The sequence below is a fragment of the Ambystoma mexicanum genome, chromosome 6p (genome assembly GCF_040938575.1).
Source record: "Ambystoma mexicanum isolate Mex_15411 chromosome 6p, UKY_AmexF1_1, whole genome shotgun sequence".
Classification (NCBI taxonomy): domain Eukaryota; kingdom Metazoa; phylum Chordata; class Amphibia; order Caudata; family Ambystomatidae; genus Ambystoma; species Ambystoma mexicanum.
Window position 1 is genome coordinate 857622176 of NC_090935.1, and position 23558 is coordinate 857645733.

Genomic DNA, 23558 nt, shown 5'->3' on the forward strand with positions numbered 1-23558 from the left:
CAACCCATCACTGCACTCTTACGGAAAAATAAACACTTTGAATGGACTAATGAGGCAGAACAGGCCTTTCAAGAACTAAAAACTAAATTCACCTCCGCACCTGCACTGAAACATCTGCGCCCAGATCTCCCTTACATTGTTGAAACCGACGCATCCAGCTTAGCCATGGGAGCTGTCCTGTCTCAAAGGGATCCTGTAACTAACCAATTGCACCCTGTAGCCTTTTGGTCCAGAAAATTCTCGGCTCCTGAAGTTAATTATGCAATCACCGACAAGGAGTTATTAGCTATTAAGTCCGCCTTCAAGGCTTGGCGTCATTACCTTCTCGGCGCAAGACACACCATCACAGTGATTACAGATCACATAAATTTGCAATATTTAAAAACGGCCAAAGCTCAATCATCACGTCAACTTCGATGGGCTTTATTCTTTGCGGAGTTTGATTTTGTAATCACATACCGCCCTGGCTGCAAGAATGGCAAAGCAGTGCTTTATCCCGGATTGGGATGGGAGAAACAAATTCAAGCTTAGAACCAGTACCGATTATACCTGAACAGAGAATTTTGGGTTTGACCTCTTTACAAACTATTGAGGACATTCAAACTAGAGTTAAACAACTTTTAGACCCTACAGCCTTGCAAGAATGGAGTCAAAAGGGTTCACACTTTTCCGTTAAAAATGATCTACCCTACTTCCAGGGGCGATTATTTCTGCCTCATAAGGAATTGCAAGAACTTGTTATTGCCCATTATCATGATACATTAATGGAAGGACATCCTGGTATTGCTAAAACTGAAGAAAAGATCAAAAGGCAATTCTGGTGGCCCTCCTGGCGAAAGGATATAAAATCCTTTGTGATGTCCTGCGGAGTTTGCGCCCAAAATAAAGGTCAAAAGAAAAGACCAGCCGGCCTTTTACAACCCTTGGACATCCCACCGGCACCTTGGCACACCTTGTCGCTGGACTTTATTACAGACCTTCCTCCTTGCTATGGATACAACACTATCCTGGTGATTGTGGACCTCTTCTTCAAAATGGCCCATTTTATCCCATTAAAGGGGTTACCTTCAGCCTTCATCCTGGCCAAGGAATTTCTTGAGAATGTCGTTCGTTTACATGGTTTTCCATCCATACTGGTCTCTGATCGAGGAAGCCAATTTATTTTCTATTTTTGGAGAAAGTGTTGTCAACTGGCACAAATCGATGTACGACTATCCACTAGTCACCACCCCCAGACCGATGGTCAAACCGAGAGAACAAACCAGACCCTTGAACAGTATCTTCGGTGTATGTTGCACCAATCTGAATGTAATTGGAAAGACATTCTTTGGATCGCAGAATATGCATATAACAATTCTGTACATTCTGGAACGGGACAAACCCCTTTTTATACCTTATATGGCCATCACCCCCAAACCTCTGACCTTGACTCCCCTCAAAGTCTTGAAATGCCCGCTGTAGATCATTTGCATTCCACGATAACTCGAGCCTTCAAAGAAGCAACGACTCATTTACAGCAAGCCAAGAAAAAGTACAAAGAAAATGCTGATTTACATCGTAGTGAAGCACCTCCGTACCAAATAGGGGACCAAGTGTGGCTAGCGACTAGACATTTACCACTCAAAGGACCCCGAACTTTCAATCCAAGATATGTAGGGCCCTACCCAATCAAAGCTATAATCAACCCGGTGACCTTCAAACTCGATCTACCAGCTAACATGCAAATCCATCCCGTTTTTCACGTATCACTGTTGAAACCAGTACAACCTGGAACCAGACTAATTAAACCACCAGAACCAATTCAAGTAGATGGGGAGCTGGAATTCGAAGTTAAAGACATATTAGATTCCAAGGTGTCAAAGTCAAAACTCTTCTATTTAATTGATTGGAAAGGATATGGGCCTCAGGAAAGGTCTTGGGAACCAAGCGACCAGGTACATGCACCTCGGTTAATACAGAGATTCCACCGGAAATTCCCAAACAAACCGAAACCTTCGGAGAGAACAACCTTGGGAGGGGCCTTGGGAGGGGGTACTGTCATGATGCCTACCCCCAAGGAGCCAGACCGGGCCCAGCAACCCCAGAGGCAGACATCATGTTCCCGAGGGAAGTCCCAGCGGCCCCAGGTAGGGGCCCTTTGGACTCAGTCCTGGCGCCTTTGGCGTCAGGCTCATGTTGGACAACAGTCCTGGCGCCATAGGCGCCAGGCTCATAAAGGATGACTTTGTGTTAAAAAGTGCTTGGTGTGAACTTACCTGATGCAGACCGTGCTGCAACATCCAGGCCACCTAGAGGCCTGAATGGGACTATTTTACCAATGGGACTACTTTACCACACGGGTGTGGCCGGAGGAAGGATACATACCTTAGAGGAAGAATACATACCTGGAACTACTTTGAAGGCTATTTAAGCCACGCCCAAGCAGCAACTCACGCTTCGCGTTGTTCTGCACCTAGCAGCTGGACGCTCACCGTGTCTGCTCCAGCATCCGGACTCCAGCCACGCCCGACAGCATCCTGGAACACCTGTAAAGGGAGAAGAGAGGAGAACAGGAGAAAGAAGAGACATTACCTGCTTAATCCGCATTCCACAGTCATCTCGCCGACGATCCTAAAGGGAAGACATTCATTTTTAAAAGCACATCACATAGCTCGCTGCAGTGCAGCATTCCACTCACCTTTACTAGGCGCCTTCTTGCCCATCAGCGACCATCTGGATCTTCCGCCGCATTTCAGTGCCTAAAGGAGAAAAAGACAAGAACAAAGGTGAGCTAGGGAAGAGAATAAGAAAGGCTTAATTTCCACCATAAGACTTACCTGTTGGGTCAATCCCTCTTCACTTCGGGTCGGCGCCGTTTCTTCAGCATTTCCGAACCCCGGCCCCTAAGGGGAAAAAGACATTAGCATTAGTGAGCGAATGCAAGGACATTAGCGGAATGCTCATCAAAGACTTACCTGATATTTATTGGGACATCTCTTCTCACTTCGGGTCGGCGCCGTATCTTCGGCATTTCCGAACCCTGGCCCCTAAGGGGAAAAAGACACAAGCATTAGTGCATTAATGCATGAACACTAGAGGAACCACTCATCAAAAACTCACCAGAAGTTTCCTTCGACAGTTCCATTCCCTAACTCAGGATCTTCATTCAGCACCTGAAATAGAGAAAACAGACAATGGTTATTTAAAGCTTGAACTTGCAACAGAATTCTTACAATACCTTACCGGAAAAGTCAAGCGAACTTGAACTCTCACCAATCCGAGATCCAGTGAAGTAACTGGATAACAACGCGCCCCTGCATCAGAAGCAGGATGGAGAGCTCGTCCTGTCAGACCCTAAGAAGGATATTTCTACGAGCCAGACAAGCCAGATTTGGGGGTCCGGTCCATTCCATCTTCCGAGTCCTGCGCATCACCCTAGAAGAGGCCACAGCAATCCAAACCAGGCCAGCGCCTCCGTGGGAGTCAGGTGAGCGTTACAGTCTGCTGCTCTGTTCAGGATAAAGCCTGCCTGGTCCGGGTGGATTATGTTTGGTAGGATGCGTGCCAGAAGGATTGTGAGAATCTTGGAGTATAGGTTGGTGTCGATGTTGAGCAGGGATATCAGCCTGTAAGAGGCGGGGTCTCTCGGGTCCTTCCCTGGTTTGGGTAGGAGGATGGTGGTGGATTCCTGCATTGAGGGGGTTACCGCGCCTGATTCCCAGAAGGAGTTAAAGAGTGCCACCAGGGGGGGAACAGCTGAGGTTTGAAAATGTTATAGAACCTAGAGGAAAATCCATCGGGGGCCGGGGTCTGGGATTTGAGGGACTTAATGGCTTCCTCAACCTCCTCACCTGTGATTGGAGCCTCTAGGCCATTGGTCTTCAAACTTTTTTGGCCTGGGGCCCCCCTGAGCAAAGTTTGGGCAGGCCGGGCCCCTCCAAAGGTGCCAGATGGACAGTATATAGAAATCACTATGAACTTTTGCGTGCCGTCACCACACCCTACTCCCAGTACAGACCCTGGGCTCTCCCCACCCTACTCCCACCACTTTCCCAGTGCTGCCGCCCATCCTGCTCCCACCACAGTCCCATAACACAAGCATACACACATCTATACACATTTGAATAAAAAGTAAATCGCCATAAACGTACATCGCGTGGTTGCTAAAATGCCCTGCTCCAGGTTGCTCTGCCCGTATGTGTGAGGAGGCGCAGGAGCACCCCCTCGCACATACATACATGCAGTGCCCCAGCCAGCATTTCCAATGAGCTATGTAAGGCTGGCGAAGCAAAACACCCCCAGCGTTGCATGGCTCAGTGATCATGTGCGGCTGGGGAAATGAACTGTCAACGGCAAACAGAGTTTCCCTTTGACAGTTCAGTCAGCCCAGGAGCACTCCCTCAGCTGGAAAAAGCAGCTGAGGGAGTGCTCAGTGTTTCACTGGGCTGGCTCCTCGGCTCCTCCATAATGGGTGAGGTGGCCAGTGGGTGGACGCCCCCTCACCCATTATGGATGAGCCGGTCAATGTGGGCAAGTTTGAGGAGTTACTTCACTATGCAGCTAGTAGTTTTGACCATTGTTGCTGAATAAATATTCTTTAAATATCACCATTCGTTTACATTTGAACAAAAAAAAAAACCTTGGGTACTATTCAAATAGTCTGAAAAAATGTGAGGAATCTATTTGAGGTACTTCTCACTTAGAACTCTGCGCCCTCTTTATTTAGTACTTCAGTTTAAAAGGTCGCATGGAACTAGGGTAACAATGGAGTCTTTGATTCCTCTACTCCATTAGGAAGAGACAAAATGAAAGTTGGTTACCCTTAAGATGTGCTCATGCGCCCATTATTGAGAAATTCATTGATTGGAAAAAATCACACATCTTCAATTTGAGATTGATATTTGTCAATTTATCTTGAAAGATGTTGCCCTATGGTGATAACACGTGTTTCGACGTATCCAACGTCTTTTTCAAATCAGGGCTTCATAATTCATGTACAATCAATTTAAAGAGCAATTTACAAATAAAAAAGTTTTGTAAACAAGAAAACACAAAATAAATATTCATTTGAACTGTTAAAATCAAGAAAAACAATTAAAAGTCATTGTTAATTCATTCATAAATTGAAGAAAAAAGAAAGAAAAATGGAAAAATGGCCATGTTCGGGAGGGGGAGAGGGGTAGGAGGTTTGTGGGAATCAGAGAAAAAACACAAAGAAAGAAAAAAAGAAAAAGATATATTATGAAATCATTGATGAAAATCATGTGTCGGTTAGGTGTAAATAACTGTGATCATGTACCCATAATAATTAGATATCTTACCCATTATATAGCGTGGATGTGCATATAATTGTCAGCTTGCATGTCCAGTCATGGGATAATCCCTGCTACCTATGGGGAAAATGCCCATGTGTAATCAATAGGTTGACCATGTCATAGTAGAACTCGCAAAAAATATAGTGCAAAGAATCGTTAATATTCGTCTTGTTCCTACCGCCTAAGCTACTCTGAGAATTCCAATGATCCCTTCATAGCATTGTAGTTGTTAATTCTCAAACCTGGGCAAAATTATTCCCATGATCGGCTGTAACATTGGACGCTTGTGATATTAACATATGGTGGGGGTGTCCTCTTCCTTGATTCAAAACACGGGAAACAACGCTACATCTACATATTTTTCCACAATTGGTATACTGTGATTACATTGCACGGTAACCGTGAGGGCCACAAAGCCAATAAACCCTACGCACTTTTGGTCAAGATAAATCGCATTCCTGTTTGTTTGCGTGGACTGAAAGTCCACATCAAAATCATGCCGTGACTTTAAAGCAATACGATCGCCGGAGGGCTGCACCGTGATACCCCCGTCAAGTGCAGAAGATGTATTTGGCAAAGGCAGAAACCACGAGGGTCCGCATGCCTGCATTGCATATCCTGTGCCTGGGTGGGCTACTCTTACTGTTAGACTCACCTTGGTTACTTCGTTGTTTCTTTCCGTCCGCGTACCGGCATGTCCACCCGATCCCTGTCTGTTGTATAGACTGGTTGCTAGGCAACTTCAGTCCTACTACTGTTTCTGGCTTGGGCGCCATCTTTTGGGCTAAGTTACTGGTTTCCCAATGTTACGTACGTAATCTTGTTCCCTCTCATGTCGATTGTCACTGTTTCTGGCTTGGGCGCCATCTTGTGGGCTAAGTTACTGGTTTCCCAATGTTACGTACGTAATCTTGTTGCCTCTCATGTCGATTATTCTAAATTCCCAAATAAAGTAGAAATAAAATAAATATGACATTGTTTACGCCCCTTGTCTAAAAGGGTTGACCACGTACAGATTTGAGCGTATCATGGATATCATAACCTGTTTTAACACAAATTTCCATGTCTATAAATCTCATTCAAGGTTCTTTTGGTAAAAGTGTACGGCATACTCTGTCATGTGAAAACACATGCCCTTGTGGTTATCTGCCTGGCTTGTTAGACATGATAGCTAGTATACTGGGAAGATGATACATTAATTAATAATTGCTGTGAAAGAAAGAGGTCTCGCTATATATTCATTGCTGGTCATGTTGACATAGAGTGCTGTTGAACAGTTATATATTTAACCTCCACAATTCTTTGAAAGGTGGCGTCCCTTGTCTTAGAGATACCCTGTCCATTGGGAAAAAGTGAGAATCTCCTGATAGGTTTATGTTTGTCAATGGTTTGATGTGTATTTACTCTCCTGGAACCCCGATGAGCAGGTTCGAGCAATGTTAATGTTTCATAAAAAAGAATACATTTCATTGTCCGAATTGAGGCCTCTTTCAACTGTACGAAATTTACAGATCAATTTAGCTTCCTCTTGTCGTAATTTCAACTCTTGGTTCCCTCCTCTTGGTCCTAAGGTCACTCTCTTAAGTCCGGCAAATTTCAGAGTTTTTTTAGTGTCACATTGGTGTTCCTTTTGCCAGTGCTGGGCCAATGGTGAATTTGTATTTGGATTCCCTATGGATGAGAAATGTTCTCTGATCCTGATCCTTAGTTCTCTAATGGTGCTCCCTATGTAGATCTTATTACATTCACAAATGATGGTATATATAACGTATTTGGTTCGGCAGTTGATATGTTCAACGATGTTATAGTTGGTGCCATGTTGGTCTTCAAAACTTGTCAAATTATCCACCGCATGTTTGCACATTGTGCAGGTCCCACATTTCCTGAAGCCCTTCGTTTGTTTCGGTAACCAAGTAATGGTGCTCTCCGGTCTTAATTCTGGAAGTAGAGATGGGCTCAATATGTTTTTGATAGTTTGTGCCCGTTTATAAATGATCAATGGGTCGTCATTAATGTAGTTCCTGACATGTGGGTCCAAATGTAAAAGATGCCAATTTCTTTTAAGGATACTTCTCAAAGTTCCATTGTTTTTACAAAATGTGGTAATGAAGCTGACTTCTTCCTTTCGGTTATTGGTTTTGGGTTTCGTGGTTAAAGTCTCTTTCCTATTCAGTGCTTTAGCTTGTGTCTGTGCCTTCAAAATAGTCTTGGAGCCATATCCCCTAGCCTTAAATCTTCTTGAAAGCAGATGGCATTCTTGTTCAAATACCTCTTGTTCAGAACAATTGCGACGGGCCCTGATGTATTCTCCACTTGGAATATTCCTGATAACCGAGTTCTGATGACAGCTAGTTGCAAATAGAGTTGAGTTGGCCTCTGTTGCCTTCCTATAAGTTCTGGTCATCAATTGATCATCTTTCACATAAATGTTGAGGTCTAGAAAATCTATTGATGATTTACTGAAGTTTCCAGTAAATTCTATCCCCATGTGATTGCTGTTGGCTCTGTTCCTGAACTTTTCCAAATCGTCCTGTTCTCCTTGCCATATCAGTAGAACATCATCTATGTATCGAGTCCATAGAATCACGTGTTCTTGATATGCTTCGTCTTTGTAGACATGCTTGTCCTCGTACATCCCCATAGTCAGATTGGCGAGGGCGGGAGCAAATTTAACTCCCATCGCCACTCCTCTTGTTTGTCGGTAAAATTCCCCATTGAAAATGAACACATTGTTTTGCAAAGTCAAAAGAACCATTTCCTTGAGCATGTTGACTGATTGGAAGTTAGATGCAGTTTGTATGGAAAATATATAGTCTATTGTTTCAATTGCCGTTTCATGTCTAATGGATGTGTACAATGACTTCACGTCCCAAGTGGCTAGAACGTAATCAGGTTCCCATTTGATCGAAGCTAATTTGTTGATTGCAGAAGTTGTGTCCTTCAGATATGCTTTGGTTTGGTATACCAGCGGGCTAAGTATACTGTCAATGAACTCTGCCATGTTCATGGTTGCCCAGTTGATCCCACTTAAAATTGGTCTTCCTTCTGGTATTCTCTCAAAAGCCTTGTGAATTTTGGGTAAAAAATATATTGTTGGTAACGTTGGTTGTTACATGTCCAAAAAAGCTTTTTCTTCATCTGTTATTAGACCTTGCCTTTACCAATTGGTTATAGCATCTCTTAATTCAGTTAAAATGTCCTGTTTTGGATTCCCCTCAAGTTGTTTGTAACATGAGGGAGTGTTCAGGTGGTTCATAGCCATTGTTACATAATCTTGCCTGTTCATAACCACAATTTTTCCTCCTTTATCCGCTGCTTTTATAGTCAAATTGTGATTTCGTTTGAAGTCCAACAATGCTGTTCTTTCTGCTTTAGTCAAATTATCATAATCATGTTTGATATCATTTCTGTTGCTCTTTTTCTTTTTCGTATTGTTGTCCATGAGGTCATTGAGATCTTTAGTGACTGCTTTGTAGAAGGTGTCCACAAGGTTATCTGGCGTTAAATTTGGGGTGAACTTGGATTTCACTTTCAGGTCCCTTGTTTGAAGGCTGGTTTGTTGCATCTTCAAATCGTGTATGGTTTCATGAATGGGTCGCTCTAGTGTATCATGTAGTGAGCTCAAGAGATGGATATTTCTTATATCTTTGATTGTATAATCACTGTCTTCAATGTCTGGTTCTTTGGCATGGAACATCGAGACTTGCGTTGCGAAAAATTTCTTAAGTTTCAGTTTCCTAATGAACTTGAACAAATCTATGTGTACATCTATTATGTCAAAATTGGTGGAAGGGGCAAAAGAGAAACCTTTATTCAGTAAGGTGATGTCTTCCATTTTCAAGTGATAATCAGACAAATTCAAAACTAGGTCGTTTGTTGGTTCTTTCTTGCTGCCTCTCTTGCTCCTGCTCTTGTTAACCGCCTGAAATCTTCTAGAGCGTCTGGATTCCCCGTGTCGACCACTCCCCCGCTGCCCCCTCCTCCTATATTCTGAGATTGTGGATTGAGCTGTTGGGGTAATAAAAAACGCACCTGTTTTTGTAGATTGTTTCTGTTGCTTTTCTTGTACCGTCTAATTTGATTGAGGAACCCCTGTCCCTCAGTTGTTTTTTCTGGTGTTTCTGAGTCCTTTGTTTGATCCCCTTCTGATTCTGCATCCGAACTGCCTGGTGATGTGTTAGGAGTGCTCTCTCTTGATAGTGGTTTTGTAAATTGTTTGTATTTCTCTTGAAAAGTATACACCTTGTCATCCTGATAATCCCTGTCGTCACGAAAAAACTTGCGCATTTTTCTTAATTTAATTACATCTTGGTAGTCCTTCAGGATTTCAAACATTTTTTGGTAGTTTTTCTCCTTTGTTACTTCTAAGGCCTTGGCCTCTGTGATCTCTTTTTTGATTGTGTCTATTTGTTCCGTTATTCTCTTGTGTTCTCGTGAGGCATGTTCAATTAAAAGTTCCAGCATAGTGTTGGAGCTTTGATTGAGATTCTGTTCCCATGTGTCTGCTAGATCTTTGTCGTCATCTTTGGTAAAATCCGGAAAAATCAGGATCCTTAAACCTCTTGGTATTTGCTTTTTGGTTACATAGTTTTTTAATGATACAATCTCCCAATACTTGTCAACTTCTTTCTTTGAGGCTCTTTCCAGTTTTACGAATTTGTACTGTAGATCCTCTCTAGGTTTGGGCAGATTGGATGCAAAAGCATGAGCATTGCTGCCCTTAGGGGCAAAAAGATTTACGGCATCCGTTTCCCTTGTTTCTAAGTATTCTGCCATTGTGGGTCTGGTATCTGGATTGATCCTGGTCCGCAGGTGCTGAAGTACCTGTTGCAAAAGACTGAAAAAATGGGAGGAATCTATTTGAGGTACTTCTCACTTAGAACTCCGCGCCCTCTTTATTTAGTACTTCAGTTTAAAAGGTCGCATGGAACTAGGGTAACAATGGAGTCTTTGATTTCTCTACTCCATTAGGAAGAGACAAAATGAAAGTTGGTTACCCTTAAGATGTGCTCATGCGCCCATTATTGAGAAATCCCTTGATTGGAAAAAATCACACATCTTCAATTTGAGATTGATATTTGTCAATTTATCTTGAAAGATGTTGCCCTATGGTGATAGCACGTGTTTCGACGTATCCAACGTCTTTTTCAAATCAGGGCTTCATAATTCATGTACAATCAATTTAAAGAGCAATTTACAAATAAAAAAGTTTTGTAAACAAGAAAACACAAAATAAATATTCATTTGAACCGTTAAAATCAAGAAAAACAATTAAAAGTCATTGTTAATTCATTCATAAATTGAAGAAAAAAGAAAGAAAAATGGAAAAATGGCCATGTTCGGGAGGGGGAGAGGGGTAGGAGGTTTGTGGGAATCAGAGAAAAAACACAAAGAAAGAAAAAAAGAAAAAGATATATTATGAAATCATTGATGAAAATCATGTGTCGGTTAGGTGTAAATAACTGTGATCATGTACCCATAATAATTAGATATCTTACCCATTATATAGTGTGGATGTGCATATAATTGTCAGCTTGCATGTCCAGTCATGGGATAATCCCTGCTACCTATGGGGAAAATGCCCATGTGTAATCAATAGGTTGACCATGTCATAGTAGAACTCGCAAAAAATATAGTGCAAAGAATCGTTAATATTCGTCTTGTTCCTACCGCCTAAGCTACTCTGAGAATTCCAATGATTCCTTCATAGCATTGTAGTTGTTAATTCTCAAACCTGGGCATGGGCAAAATTATTCCCATGATCGGCTGTAACATTGGACGCTTGTGATATTAACATATGGTGGGGGTGTCCTCTTCCTTGATTCAAAACACGGGAAACAACGCTACATCTACATATTTTTCCACAATTGGTATACTGTGATTACATTGCACGGTAACCGTGAGGGCCACAAAGCCAATAAACCCTACGCACTTTTGGTCAAGATAAATCGCATTCCTGTTTGTTTGCGTGGACTGAAAGTCCACATCAAAATCATGCCGTGACTTTAAAGCAATACGATCGCCGGAGGGCTGCACCGTGATACCCCCGTCAAGTGCAGAAGATGTATTTGGCAAAGGCAGAAACCACGAGGGTCCGCATGCCTGCATTGCATATCCTGTGCCTGGGTGGGCTACTCTTACTGTTAGACTCACCTTGGTTACTTCGTTGTTTCTTTCCGTCCACGTACCGGCGTGTCCACCCGATCCCTGTCTGTTGTATAGACTGGTTGCTAGGCAACTTCAGTCCTACTACTGTTTCTGGCTTGGGCGCCATCTTTTGGGCTAAGTTACTGGTCTCCCAATGTTACGTACGTAATCTTGTTCCCTCTCATGTCGATTATTCTAAATTCCCAAATAAAGTAGAAATAGAATAAATATGACATTGTTTACGCCCCTTGTCTAAAAGGGTTGACCACGTACAGATTTGAGCGTATCATGCATATCATAACCTGTTTTAACACAAATTTCCATGTCTATAAATCTCATTCAAGGTTCTTTTGGTAAAAATGTACGGCATACTCTGTCATGTGAAAACACGTGCCCTTGTGGTTATCTGCCTGGCTTGTTAGACATGATAGCTAGTATACTGGGAGGATGATACATTAATTAATAATTACTGTGAAAGAAAGAGGTCTCGCTATATATTCATTGCTGGTCATGTTGACATAAAGTGCTGTTGAACAGTTATATATTTAACCTCCACAATTCTTTGAAAAGTGGCGTCCCTTGTCTTAGAGATACCCTGTCCATTGGGAAAAAGTGAGAATCTCCTGATAGGTTTATGTTTGTCAATGGTTTGATGTGTATTTACTCTCCTGGAACCCTGATGAGCAGGTTCGAGCAATGTTAATGTTTCATAAAAAAGAATACATTTCATTGTCCGAATTGAGGCCTCTTTCAACTGTACGAAATTTACAGATCAATTTAGCTTCCTCTTGTCGTAATTTCAACTCTTGGTTCCCTCCTCTTGGTCCTAAGGTCACTCTCTTAAGTCCGGCAAATTTCAGAGTTTTTTTAGTGTCACATTGGTGTTCCTTTTGCCAGTGCTGGTAGCCAGCCAGTATACTAGCTATCATGTCTAACAAGCCAGGCAGATAACCACAAGGGCACGTGTTTTCACATGACAGAGTATGCCGTACACTTTTACCAAAATAACCTTGAATGAGATTTATAGACATGGAAATTTGTGTTAAAACAGGTTATGATATGCATGATACGCTCAAATCTGTACGTGGTCAACCCTTTTAGACAAGGGGCGTAAACAATGTCATATTTATTCTATTTCTACTTTATTTGGGAATTTAGAATAATCGACATGAGAGGGAACAAGATTACGTACGTAACATTGGGAAACCAGTAACTTAGCCCACAAGATGGCGCCCAAGCCAGAAACAGTGACAATCGACATGAGAGGGAACAAGATTACGTACGTAACATTGGGAAACCAGTAACTTAGCCCAAAAGATGGCGCCCAAGCCAGAAACAGTAGTAGGACTGAAGTTGCCTAGCAACCAGTCTATACAACAGACAGGGATCGGGTGGACACGCCGGTACGCAGACGGAAAGAAACAACAAAGTAACCAAGGTGAGTCTAACAGTAAGAGTAGCCCACCCAGGCACAGGATATGCAATGCAGGCATGCAGACCCTCGTGGTTTCTGCCTTTGCCAAATACATCTTCTGCACTTGACGGGGGTATCAAGGTGCAGCCCTCCGGCGATCGTATTGCTTTAAAGTCACGGCATGATTTTGATGTGGACTTTCAGTCCACGCAAACAAACAGGAATGCGATTTATCTTGACCAAAAGTGCGTAGGGTTTATTGGCTTTGTGGCCCTCACGGTTACCGTGCAATGTAATCACAGTATACCAATTGTGGAAAAATATGTAGATGTAGCGTTGTTTCCCGTGTTTTGAATCAAGGAAGAGGACACCCCCACCATATGTTAATATCACAAGCGTCCAATGTTACAGCCGATCATGGGAATAATTTTGCCCATGCCCAGGTTTGAGAATTAACAACAACAATGCTATGAAGGGATCATTGGAATTCTCAGAGTAGCTTAGGCGGTAGGAACAAGACGAATATTAACGATTCTTTGCACTATATTTTTTGCGAGTTCTACTATGACATGGTCAACCTATTGATTACACATGGGCATTTTCCCCATAGGTAGCAGGGATTATCCCATGACTGGACATGCAAGCTGACAATTATATGCACATCCACGCTATATAATGGGTAAGATATCTAATTATTATGGGTACATGATCACAGTTTTTTACACCTAACCGACACATGATTTTCATCAATGATTTCATAATATATCTTTTTCTTTTTTTCTTTCTTTGTGTTTTTTCTCCGATTCCCACAAACCTCCTACCCCTCTCCCCCTCCCGAACATGGCCATTTTTCCATTTTTCTTTCTTTTTTCTTCAATTTATGAATGAATTAACAATGACTTTTAATTGTTTTTCTTGATTTTAACGGTTCAAATGAATATTTATTTTGTGTTTTCTTGTTTACAAAACTTTTTTATTTGTAAATTGCTCTTTAAATTGATTGTACATGAATTATGAAGCCCTGATTTGAAAAAGACATTGGATACATCGAAACACGTGTTATCACCATAGGGCAACATCTTTCAAGATAAATTGACAAATATCAATCTCAAATTGAAGATGTGTGATTTTTTCCAATCAATGGATTTCTCAATAATGGGCGCATGAGCACATTTTAAGGGTAACCAACTTTCATTTTGTACTATTCAAATAGTCTGTGACTAAACACTGAATATCCATTTGCAACTGCTGGCCATTTTTTCATTGGTGCCTAAGACCGTTTTATGGCCCAGTCTGACCGTGTGAGCTGCCCCTTCCCATTTCCTCCAATCTAAAAAAAAAAGTACTTTTTTTTTTTTTACATTTCATGCTGGGCTCTGGCGCCCCCCCTGGGATGCGGCCACGCCCCACAGTTTGAAGACCTCTGCTCTAGGCTCTCCCTAGTTGTGTCATGTAGTCGGGGAGGGCTGCTTCCCGTAGGTATTCTTTTTGTTTACTCTGGTCCCCCGGGGGCGCCGTCATGACCTGGGCCAAGTGGTCTGCCGCCAGCTGTTGTTTTTTCAGTTCTGCGTATTGGATCACCCCCTGGGGGTCTCGAAGGCCAATGATGGTATTGCTACATCTCGCATTAGCCAGTTTAGCTACGAGCAGCTTATTCGCCTTGTTGTTCTTCACACAGTAGAACTGTTTGGCTTTAACCATGAGCTGTGCGGTGTGTTCGGCGTAGTGAGTCTCTAGCTTTTTACTGGTGGTACGGATTGCTCGTTGGGTCATGGGAGACCAGCCTTTTCTCTTGTGGGTTTCTTCCGCTGCTTTGAATTCTTCCTCAAGGACCTGGCGAGCCAGTCGTCTGCTACGGTGGAATGCCACCCCCTGTGCTATTAACTCTCCCCTGATCACCGCTTTCAGGGCATCCCAAGTGTTTGCAGGGGTGGTGTCTTCGACTGGGTTTTCTCTGAGAAAGTGTTTAATCGCTATCGCAATCTTGTCCCTCAGCGGCATGTCGTTAAGGATAGGGTCATATAGCGTCCATCTGGGCGGCGAGATAGGCTTAGGTACATGTGCTCGGATCTCTATGATAACTGGGGAGTGGTCAGACAGGATCCGCGGGCCAAGAGATACCTCGTTGGTACAAGTAAGCAGCTGGGAGGATGTCAAGAGGAGGTTGATCCTTGAGAAGGTTCGGTGGACATAGGAGTGGAAGGAGTAGTCCTGCTCGGAAGGGTGGAGCACCTGCCATGAGTCCACCACTTTCAGAGATCTGAGCAGGTGTAGGAGGCTGAGCGCCTGAGTGAAGTCTCTGGGGTTGGGGTGGTGAGATTTATCCGATGTGGGATCTGGGACGCCATTGAAATCTCCCCCAATTATGACTTGGCCTTCCATGAAGGGAGAGAGGGAGGAACCCAGTGTGTCATAGAATGCTGCTTGCCACCCGAATTGGGGGCATATACCGAAGCAAAAGTGTATAGGTCTCCCAGCAATAGGCATTTGACTGCCACAAAACGCCTTCCAGGCATATTTTTGTTTCCAGAATCTGGGGGTTTTGGCCTTTCCTGAAGAGAATCACTGTGCCTCCTTTTTTGGAGCCCCCTGAGGCAAAAAGCTGAAGAGGGTAGAATCTGGAGCAAACGCGCCCAAAGTCCGCCGGTATTCGGTGGGTCTCCTGTATTAGAGCCACTGCTGCCTCCTCATCCTGAAGCTTTTGTAGAATTGATTGTTAGAGGAGTTCAGTCCATTGACGTTGAGAGTGAGGAATTTCAGGGTTTGATGCTCCTGAGCTGGGTCTCTCTCCGCTACCACGTCTGGGGATTAGAGATCAGGGGTGTGAATTACCCATCATCTCAAAAGTAAGCTCTTGGGGTTTTAACATGCGCCCCAAATCGGGGGGCGTAACTTTAACTGGTAGGGGTGCCGACATTGTAGGTTCGGCAATTCCCCTGGCCAACAGGGTCAAGCGTATAGGTAATTTATTTGAGATTCCAAGGACTCGTAGGTGGAATGTGCCTTGGAAATGGGCATGTGCTGTGGGTGGGGCCCGGTGCATCAGTTGAATTTGTTTGTAAGCTGTGTCTAGGTTGGTAAAGTTCCTTTGAGATGGCGCCCGGAAGTTGCTGAGAGCGTCAGTCAGGGCTCTGCGGTTATGGTCCTGCCCCCAGCTACGGTCTCCTGCTGCTCCGCGGCACCTTCGACCAGGAGGCTCGCCTAGATCTCGGGGGGAACCAGTTCCCGGGTCCATAGTGTCTTCTGATCTTGGCGATGTAGCCTCTTCAAGCGAGGAAGGGTGCCATATTTTATTGTCATCTTCAAGGTGGCTAATTCTGCGTAGAGTGCCCTTATATGAGAACTGTAGGGCGGTTGGGAATAGCCATTGGTAGCGAATTTGATGCTCCTGAAGAAAGCGAGTCAGAGGTCGGAGAGATTTCCTCTTCTGGAGGGTGAGAAGGGAGAGGTCCTGGTAGATCTGGAGGGGTGATCCCTGGAAGGAGAGATTGTCTTGTGACCGGCTAATTGCTGAAATTGCCTCCTTTGTGGTGAAAAAATGCACTCTAGTTATGACATCAGGAGGGAGGTCTGAGTCCACTCCTCGGCATGGGCGCAGCCTGGGTGTGCGATCCAGAAGGAGTTGTGGTTTCTTCAGTTGCGGGAGCAGGGATTGAAAAAAGTCCCCCACATATTCCGACAGGTACTTGTCCTGAACGGAGGATGGAATCCCTCGAATGCGGATTTATTGCGCTGAGCCCTGTTTTCAAGATATTCTTGTTTAAATTCGAGGATTTCACAAGGTCCTGATTGAGCGTTGGACTTCCCCTAGTGCAGTTGTATAGTCCTGGGAGCGGTCGTCAATCTCCCCCAGCCTTTGTTCCAATTCAGTCACTCTTTGGTCGGTGTGCTATAGCTTGGTGGTAAGCTCCGTCATGCAGGATTTAAATTCCGACTTGATGTCGGCCATAAAAGCCTGTATGTCCTCTTTGGTGGCAAGGGCTCCTCTCTCCTCATGAGTCTTCTGTTGAGTGCACTGGGGGGCGGCGGGCGAGTTTCTTTCCTTTGTCAGCTGATGTGAACATGATGGCGATGTCTGAATTCGTACCCGCTTTTGGTTGCTTCGCCATTGCACCAGATTGGCGGTGGGGTACGCAGACCAGGGATCTCTCAGGGGTGTGGAGTGCGGGAGGCTGTTGTCTGAGGCCAGAGAAGGCCTGTTGTTGGAGTGCAAGTCCAGGTTCCTTGATTAGTACTTGTGGGGGTAGGTGCTTTCGTGGACTGAGTGCACCCAAGGCTGTGGGGTCGTGAAGCTGTCCCTTGCTCCTTGGTGCGGGGGAGAGGGGCAAAAGAGTGGGCAGGGGCGCCCCAGGAGAGATGTCAACCCCGAAGGGTAAACGGGTCAGACGCAAGGTTGCCCTCACCTCTGAGGCGTTTTCAAGGAGGAGCGGCCAAGCCTCCCACCTACCGCTAGTCTCTACGCAGTCAGGCTTCCAGGTGCGAGATTTGGGCAATGGGGGATTTTAACAGGCCACCTCCAGATGATCCAGTTAATTATGTCTCCCTAGACGGGGCGGGCCAAGAGTTTTCCAAGCACTGTGGCGGCAGCTTCCGCACAGGGGGTAGTCGTGGGCCGGGGCGCCCCAGGATGTAGAGATGGCTTCAGGGGTCTTCGGCCACTCCGGGGACCAGTAGGTGGGGGCCCTGTCACCCCAAGATGTGGTGGGGTCATGCCCTTGTGAGCCCCAGGCTGCTGCAGAAAACACTGACCTCCCCTAGGGGGCCGCCATGGGCCCAGGATTCAGATGTGGCCTCAGGGGTCTCCAGGCTGCTTCAAGGGCCTGTAAGGGGCCCGTGAGCTCCGGGCTGTTGTGGAGACTCAGGGGGGGGCGCAGAAGTATGTCCTGCACTCCCCCTCCGTCCAGATGATTAGGAACCTGGGAGCTGCTGGGGGCGTCCCTCGCCCAGTGGAGCCTCGTGGGGATCAAGCAGTGTCCGCTGTGAAGGGTTGCTGGACCGGTGAGCACCCAGCTGGCAGCGGTATGGTGGGGCGTATCTTCATGAGCCCCGGGCTGGTGTAGCGATGCAGGGGGGGGCCGCCGGCAGTGTGCACCGCACTCCCCCTCTGTCCGGATGATTGGAATGCTGGGGGCGGCCGAGTGCTCATCAGCTGTGAGGTCTGTGGAAGGTCCCTCCTCCGCCTCGACTTGGCAGACCTCTGCAATGGGAGTCAAGCGCACCCCGGTCTGCTGTGAAGGGCTGGTGGACCGGTGAGGACCCAGCTGGTAGTGGAATGGTGGGGGCGTATCTTCATGAGCCCCGGGCTGGTGTGGAGATGGGGGGGTGCCGCAGGTATTGTGTACCGCACTCCCCCTCTGCCGGATGGTTGGAATGCTGGGGGCGGCTGAGTGCTCATCACCTGCGAGGTCCGGGAGAAGGTCCCTCCTCCGCCCCGACTTGGGGGACCTCTGCAACAGGAGTAAGGCGCACCACGGCCCGTGCCCTTCCCTGGCTCTGGAGCTCCGTGGGCGCCTCCCGCTCGGCGGAGCCAATCGCTTCGTGGGCTGTAGCTGGTGTCCTCGGTGAGGGGGTGGTGGAACTGGGGGCACCCAGCCGGCTGTGACCCCCCGCCCAAGTGCCCCTACGCTCAGACTATGCCTAAGCCCATCAGTGTTGCATCTCAGTGGAGCTTCCCCGACCCGGTCGCCATCTTGGATACTTCTGGCGCCGGTGTTGCCAGATTTCGCAAGCTTCGTTTCAGGGTCCTGCTTTGCGTTATGGGCTCATATTCACGACACAAGTAGCTGAAGTGTTCCGCTTGCAGGAACCATCAGTTCTTGCTTTCAGGGCAGCGGGAACATTACGTTTTTAATGTGAGCTTCAGGCTTCCCACGGAGGCCATCAAGGGAGCAGCCACATCGCTGGCGCTCCAGGACACATCCCAAAAAGAATTGTCTTAAAATCGAGTTCCTCCAGCTAGATGGGATAGCTCCAGTCTCCAAAATGCTCACTTAATAGGATTTTCCTTAATTACAATATTTGCAAGACCATTGGGCCCAGGGGCCCTAGAGGATTTGAGTTTGATGATGATACATTCAATATCCTGAACTGAAATGTTAAATATATTTCACTCTACTATGCTACCATACTCAGTAAGCGTGACAAAGTCAGATATCAATCCCTGATACAGACCCTGAATATGTGCTATCCAATTCGCCTCTGAAATAGGATTGATTAGTTTTTGCATCGCCCATTGGAGAATGGCCTTTGATAATAGACCAGAATTTCCTCCAGAAAACGGAAGATTGCAAGGCATTAAATATAATTTGCCATTGAACCGTTGCTAATGTCCCTTTGTGGATTCCGATCCAGTTCTTATATCTGGTCTTTACTTGTGTGATTGCAGTTTTTTTTGGTGGAAGACAAATAGGATTTTTAGATTTCTTTAATACCTTTCTTTAGATGTTTCTTCTTAACAGCTATAGGAACATCATAAACCTGATAAGAATCAGTCTTCACATAGCTGTATTTCTTCCGCATTTCTTTTGCTTTTCCAAAGGCTACCTTCAATGTTTCCTCATAAACCTTAATGTTGTCGGTGTTTGCTAAGTTAGTTATAGGAAAATTGTTCAAGATAAAAGCATTAAAAGTAGAACTAATATGCTCAGTCCAATAGACACGATTTCACGCTGAGTTGATGCCATAATTTCCTAAAAGCCTAGGAAGGACTCTGTTATCATTATAGTCAAAAGAGAATTGTATTAGCACATGGTCACTCACATAGGTAGCAGCCTGCTTAAACTTTGACATAAAAGTAAGCAAGTAGATAGGGATAAAACCATAGTCAATCCAAGACCGATGACAACCCCTAAATCGAATATGAGGCGTACAGCCATCAGAAGTACTTTGTTTGATTGGTTGGTCCAGATCGAGTGCCACAATTAAACCTGTCTAGTTGAAAACATTCTGAACCAATTCATCATACAGAGCCATCATGGCAGTAATACCATGGCGATTGCTCGGTAGTATCATTAATAACTGGTAAGCACTGATAATTAATATCGCCCACAATTACAAAGTGACCTGAAGGATGATCATGTAGCCACTCGTCTAATAGTGCTTCCATGCTTGCAATAATCCCTGCAGTAAAGACATTACCTGGAGGGTTTTATATATTAAATAGGAGTATCTGTTGAGGAGATTAATTTAATTCAACATGTATGGCCACTGCAATTACATTTTCACTTAAAGGCAAGAATTTATATTCAAATGCGAGGATATGGATCCTCACACTTATAATTAATAGACCAGAGGGCCTTCCTACATTACTCTTTTTAGTGACTCTCTGGAAAATTTGGTATCCATCGGGGCAGTAGTATATGTCGACCATCCAAGTTTCCTGTAACGGGAATATGTTGCTTGCCAACAAATACGCTTGATCTTTATGTTACAGGTAAAAGAGCTAAAACCTTTAGTGTTCCATGATAATATCACCTTAGACTTATCCACACTCTAACAGTATTATGAGACTGTATCAAAAACACTTTCATCAGATTGCTGGGGAGCACCAGCCTGATTGGTATTAGTATTGGCATTTAGGACCTCAAGGAGCCTCCGGACAAGTATATCAAAATCTGATGAAGTAACACTGATCAGACTCTGCAGGTTTACATGGCTGTTTAGTGTTTCCCCTGCGAGTGTGTCTCTGATTTCTTTCAAAGGCATAGCCCATATCAGCAAGTTCATAGGAATGAGACATAATCAGCTCGGCAATAAAGGGTGAACCCAGATGCAGTTTCCCAGTTAACTGCGCTTCCAGATTGGGGGATTTCAACCAACCCAATGTCTTTAGCAGTAACAATATGTAAAGAGACACAACAATGAAATAAAGACAAAATATTGTGATGATGTAAAAAAGGCCTAAAGGGGGATGCTTGGCTTTCAGTCATTTTAACAGACTTTGTCAGATATTTGGTTCCCCACTGCTCTTCGAGAGTATGATGTAGGGAGCTGGATAGTGATGTAGAGGGTATGTGCACATTTTCAGGCTTGTTGGCAGGCACCATGTCTGCATGGGATTCAGCAGTGTAAGGTCTCAAATTGACACCCGGTCGTGAAGGTTGGAAATTAGCTTGCACAGAGGTAGTAGATTTCTTGTGTAGCCAGGATACCAAAGCTGTGGTACAGTGCAGGCAACGTCACTCTCATGGGCCATAGCGAGGTCATCAACCAAAGCAATTTTGAACCGATTCGAATCGCAGAAGGAAAAGCAGTAATCGACAGGGAAGACTGCAATGGAACTTTCTTATTCCTCTGGGATGCAGATTTTGCAGAATTCAGGATTCTCTGCCTTTTCACTTTCCTTCTTTTATGTTGTGCATGACCTGGTCGCTTAGTAGGCTTACCTCCAGAGGCACGAATGTTATAATTGTCATTTGCATTTTCCCCTTAACTCCCATAATCCAACTCTGATGAGTCCTGTAAGAGTAAAGCGTTACCATCATGCACACTTATAATTGATGATTGAGCCGGGGTGACCACCCGAACATTAGACTCTTTTTGTTTGCCAACCGCCGGGGCATGAATGGCATTACTGGCTTCCAACACCATATCAACTAGGCATATAAGGTCATTTTTTTAATATAATTTGCTGTTCTTTCTGCAAGTTGTTACAAAGTGCACGGATTGCTCTCAGCATGACAGCCACCTCCGTATCAACGTCATGTTCGTCATCAGAATGGTCAGGTGAGGAAAAAGAAGAACTATGTGCTAAAGAGGAAGCATAAACATTCTTACCAAGTCTGGGGATTTTGATAAGTTCTCAAGTGAAGCAGCAATAGTGACAGCGGTCTCAGGCTATATGCTCTCATATCGCCCTGTGGAGTGGGAATGGCTTCTTTTTGAAGGCTTAAGCAAAGATTTAACAAGCAATTGTTGTCAATGGGGTCAGACTGCGATGTATCCACAAGATTTGGGAGTCTGCAGGAAGCACGTGCGCAAAATGTTCTGATGGATTTGTTTGCCCCCATCAAGTCCTTGTGGTTCATAAAAGAGGTAATTTTGCACTGCGCATTTGAACACAAAACATTATTTCCCCTAACTGTTAATAATCGCAGCAGTCGCTGGGTTAGACTGCAGTTTTGATTTTTACTTTTCTGGATTACACTGTTAGTTACTGTGGCGCGCTTACCTGCTGCCTGGGTTGAACTGCGCAGCTGCGATTTCTTCCTAAACGCTGACATTACTGATAATTGTCAGCAAATGCAAAATCAACGCACTTACTGGTAGTCCATCAGTAATGGAAGCAATCCAAACTCCACCTGCAGACCACAGCAAACCCCTTTACAGCCACCTGCCATGCTGATGTGGTAGAATGACGTTATGTATAAGGAAAGAGCCACCTGGTGAGGCATAGGACCTCCTCCAACAGTATATATGGGAAGAATCCTCTGTGCCTTGATCACCATACTCTCACCACAGCAAACCACATTACAGCCACTTGCCGCTAATGTGTGTTCTTAGATGCAGGCACTTGTGCAGCGAAACAAGGAAATGTCACCTTACTGTAGCATTGCATGTTTTACTGGTGTTGAGGTCAAAGTCAATTTTAAGAGTATCCTTGCATGGTGATGAAGGAATTGGGCAGGCATTTGTGTAGCCAGCAGTAACATGCTTTCTCCCTGTGGCGGGAGATTTTTTACTAGCATTAAGGGCAAAACCAACAAGTGAATTTTCGTATATGGGGAAAACGGCTTATTGTATAATTATTTAGCAAAATATTAGTAGCCCAGCACAGGATTAGCTGGTACATTTGGGTGCCCACAGCCAGGCACAGCCCCTTTGTTTCTACGATTCGATAGGTGAAGGATTTAAGGTTTGATTAAAACATAAATGTATATTTTTCTGCTTGTAGTGTGCAGCGTGCACCTGCAGCAGCATGATCATTGTGTGTATTGTGCAAGTGTGGTAGTCCAGGCCAGCCTTGAATGTTGCCAAGCTGGGAAGAGCGGGGGCCCTCAGCATGGCTCACAGGACCCCCCCCCAAAGTTTGTGCTATACCACAGATTCATATAGTATGTTATCTGACAGGAAATTCTGCAATATGCATCATGAGCACCTTAATATATGTAATCACCCTTATTACTCTCAATACTTTCATAATTATTTATATATTATTTATATAGCCCCTGTCACAGACAGCTGTTGTCAGAAGGGGAGCTACACAGTAAATGAAAACATCTAACAGCTCACCTTGGGGATGCCAAGTCCTCTCGTCCCAGCGCCAGTCCTTGTGGTCTTGCTGGATTGGCGCTTTTCAGCTGTGGATATTGCTTTTTTCAGCTCCTTGACTGCTTCAGTCACTTAATTTTTCCATAGAAACGTGCCAGCCCCTCTTTGTGCCTCCCTGAGTCCGCTTAACCAGGGTCTCGGATATATACTATAGTCAAACGCCCAGACTCTGAAATAACTGTAGAGGCCCAAGAACTGCTGGATTTCTCTCACTATCCTTGGCATTGGCATTCTGTAGATCGCCTCCACCCTTTCTGGAGTCACTTCTTGCCCTTCCTGTGATATCAGTTATCCAATATACAGCACTTCCTTCTGGCAATATTGTAACTTTGCCTTGTCAACCCTGTAACTCTTTATTGTCAAAACTGTCAACAAGTATACTGAGTAATTTCGACACAGTGCCTCTGATTAGAAATCAAAATATCATCCACATA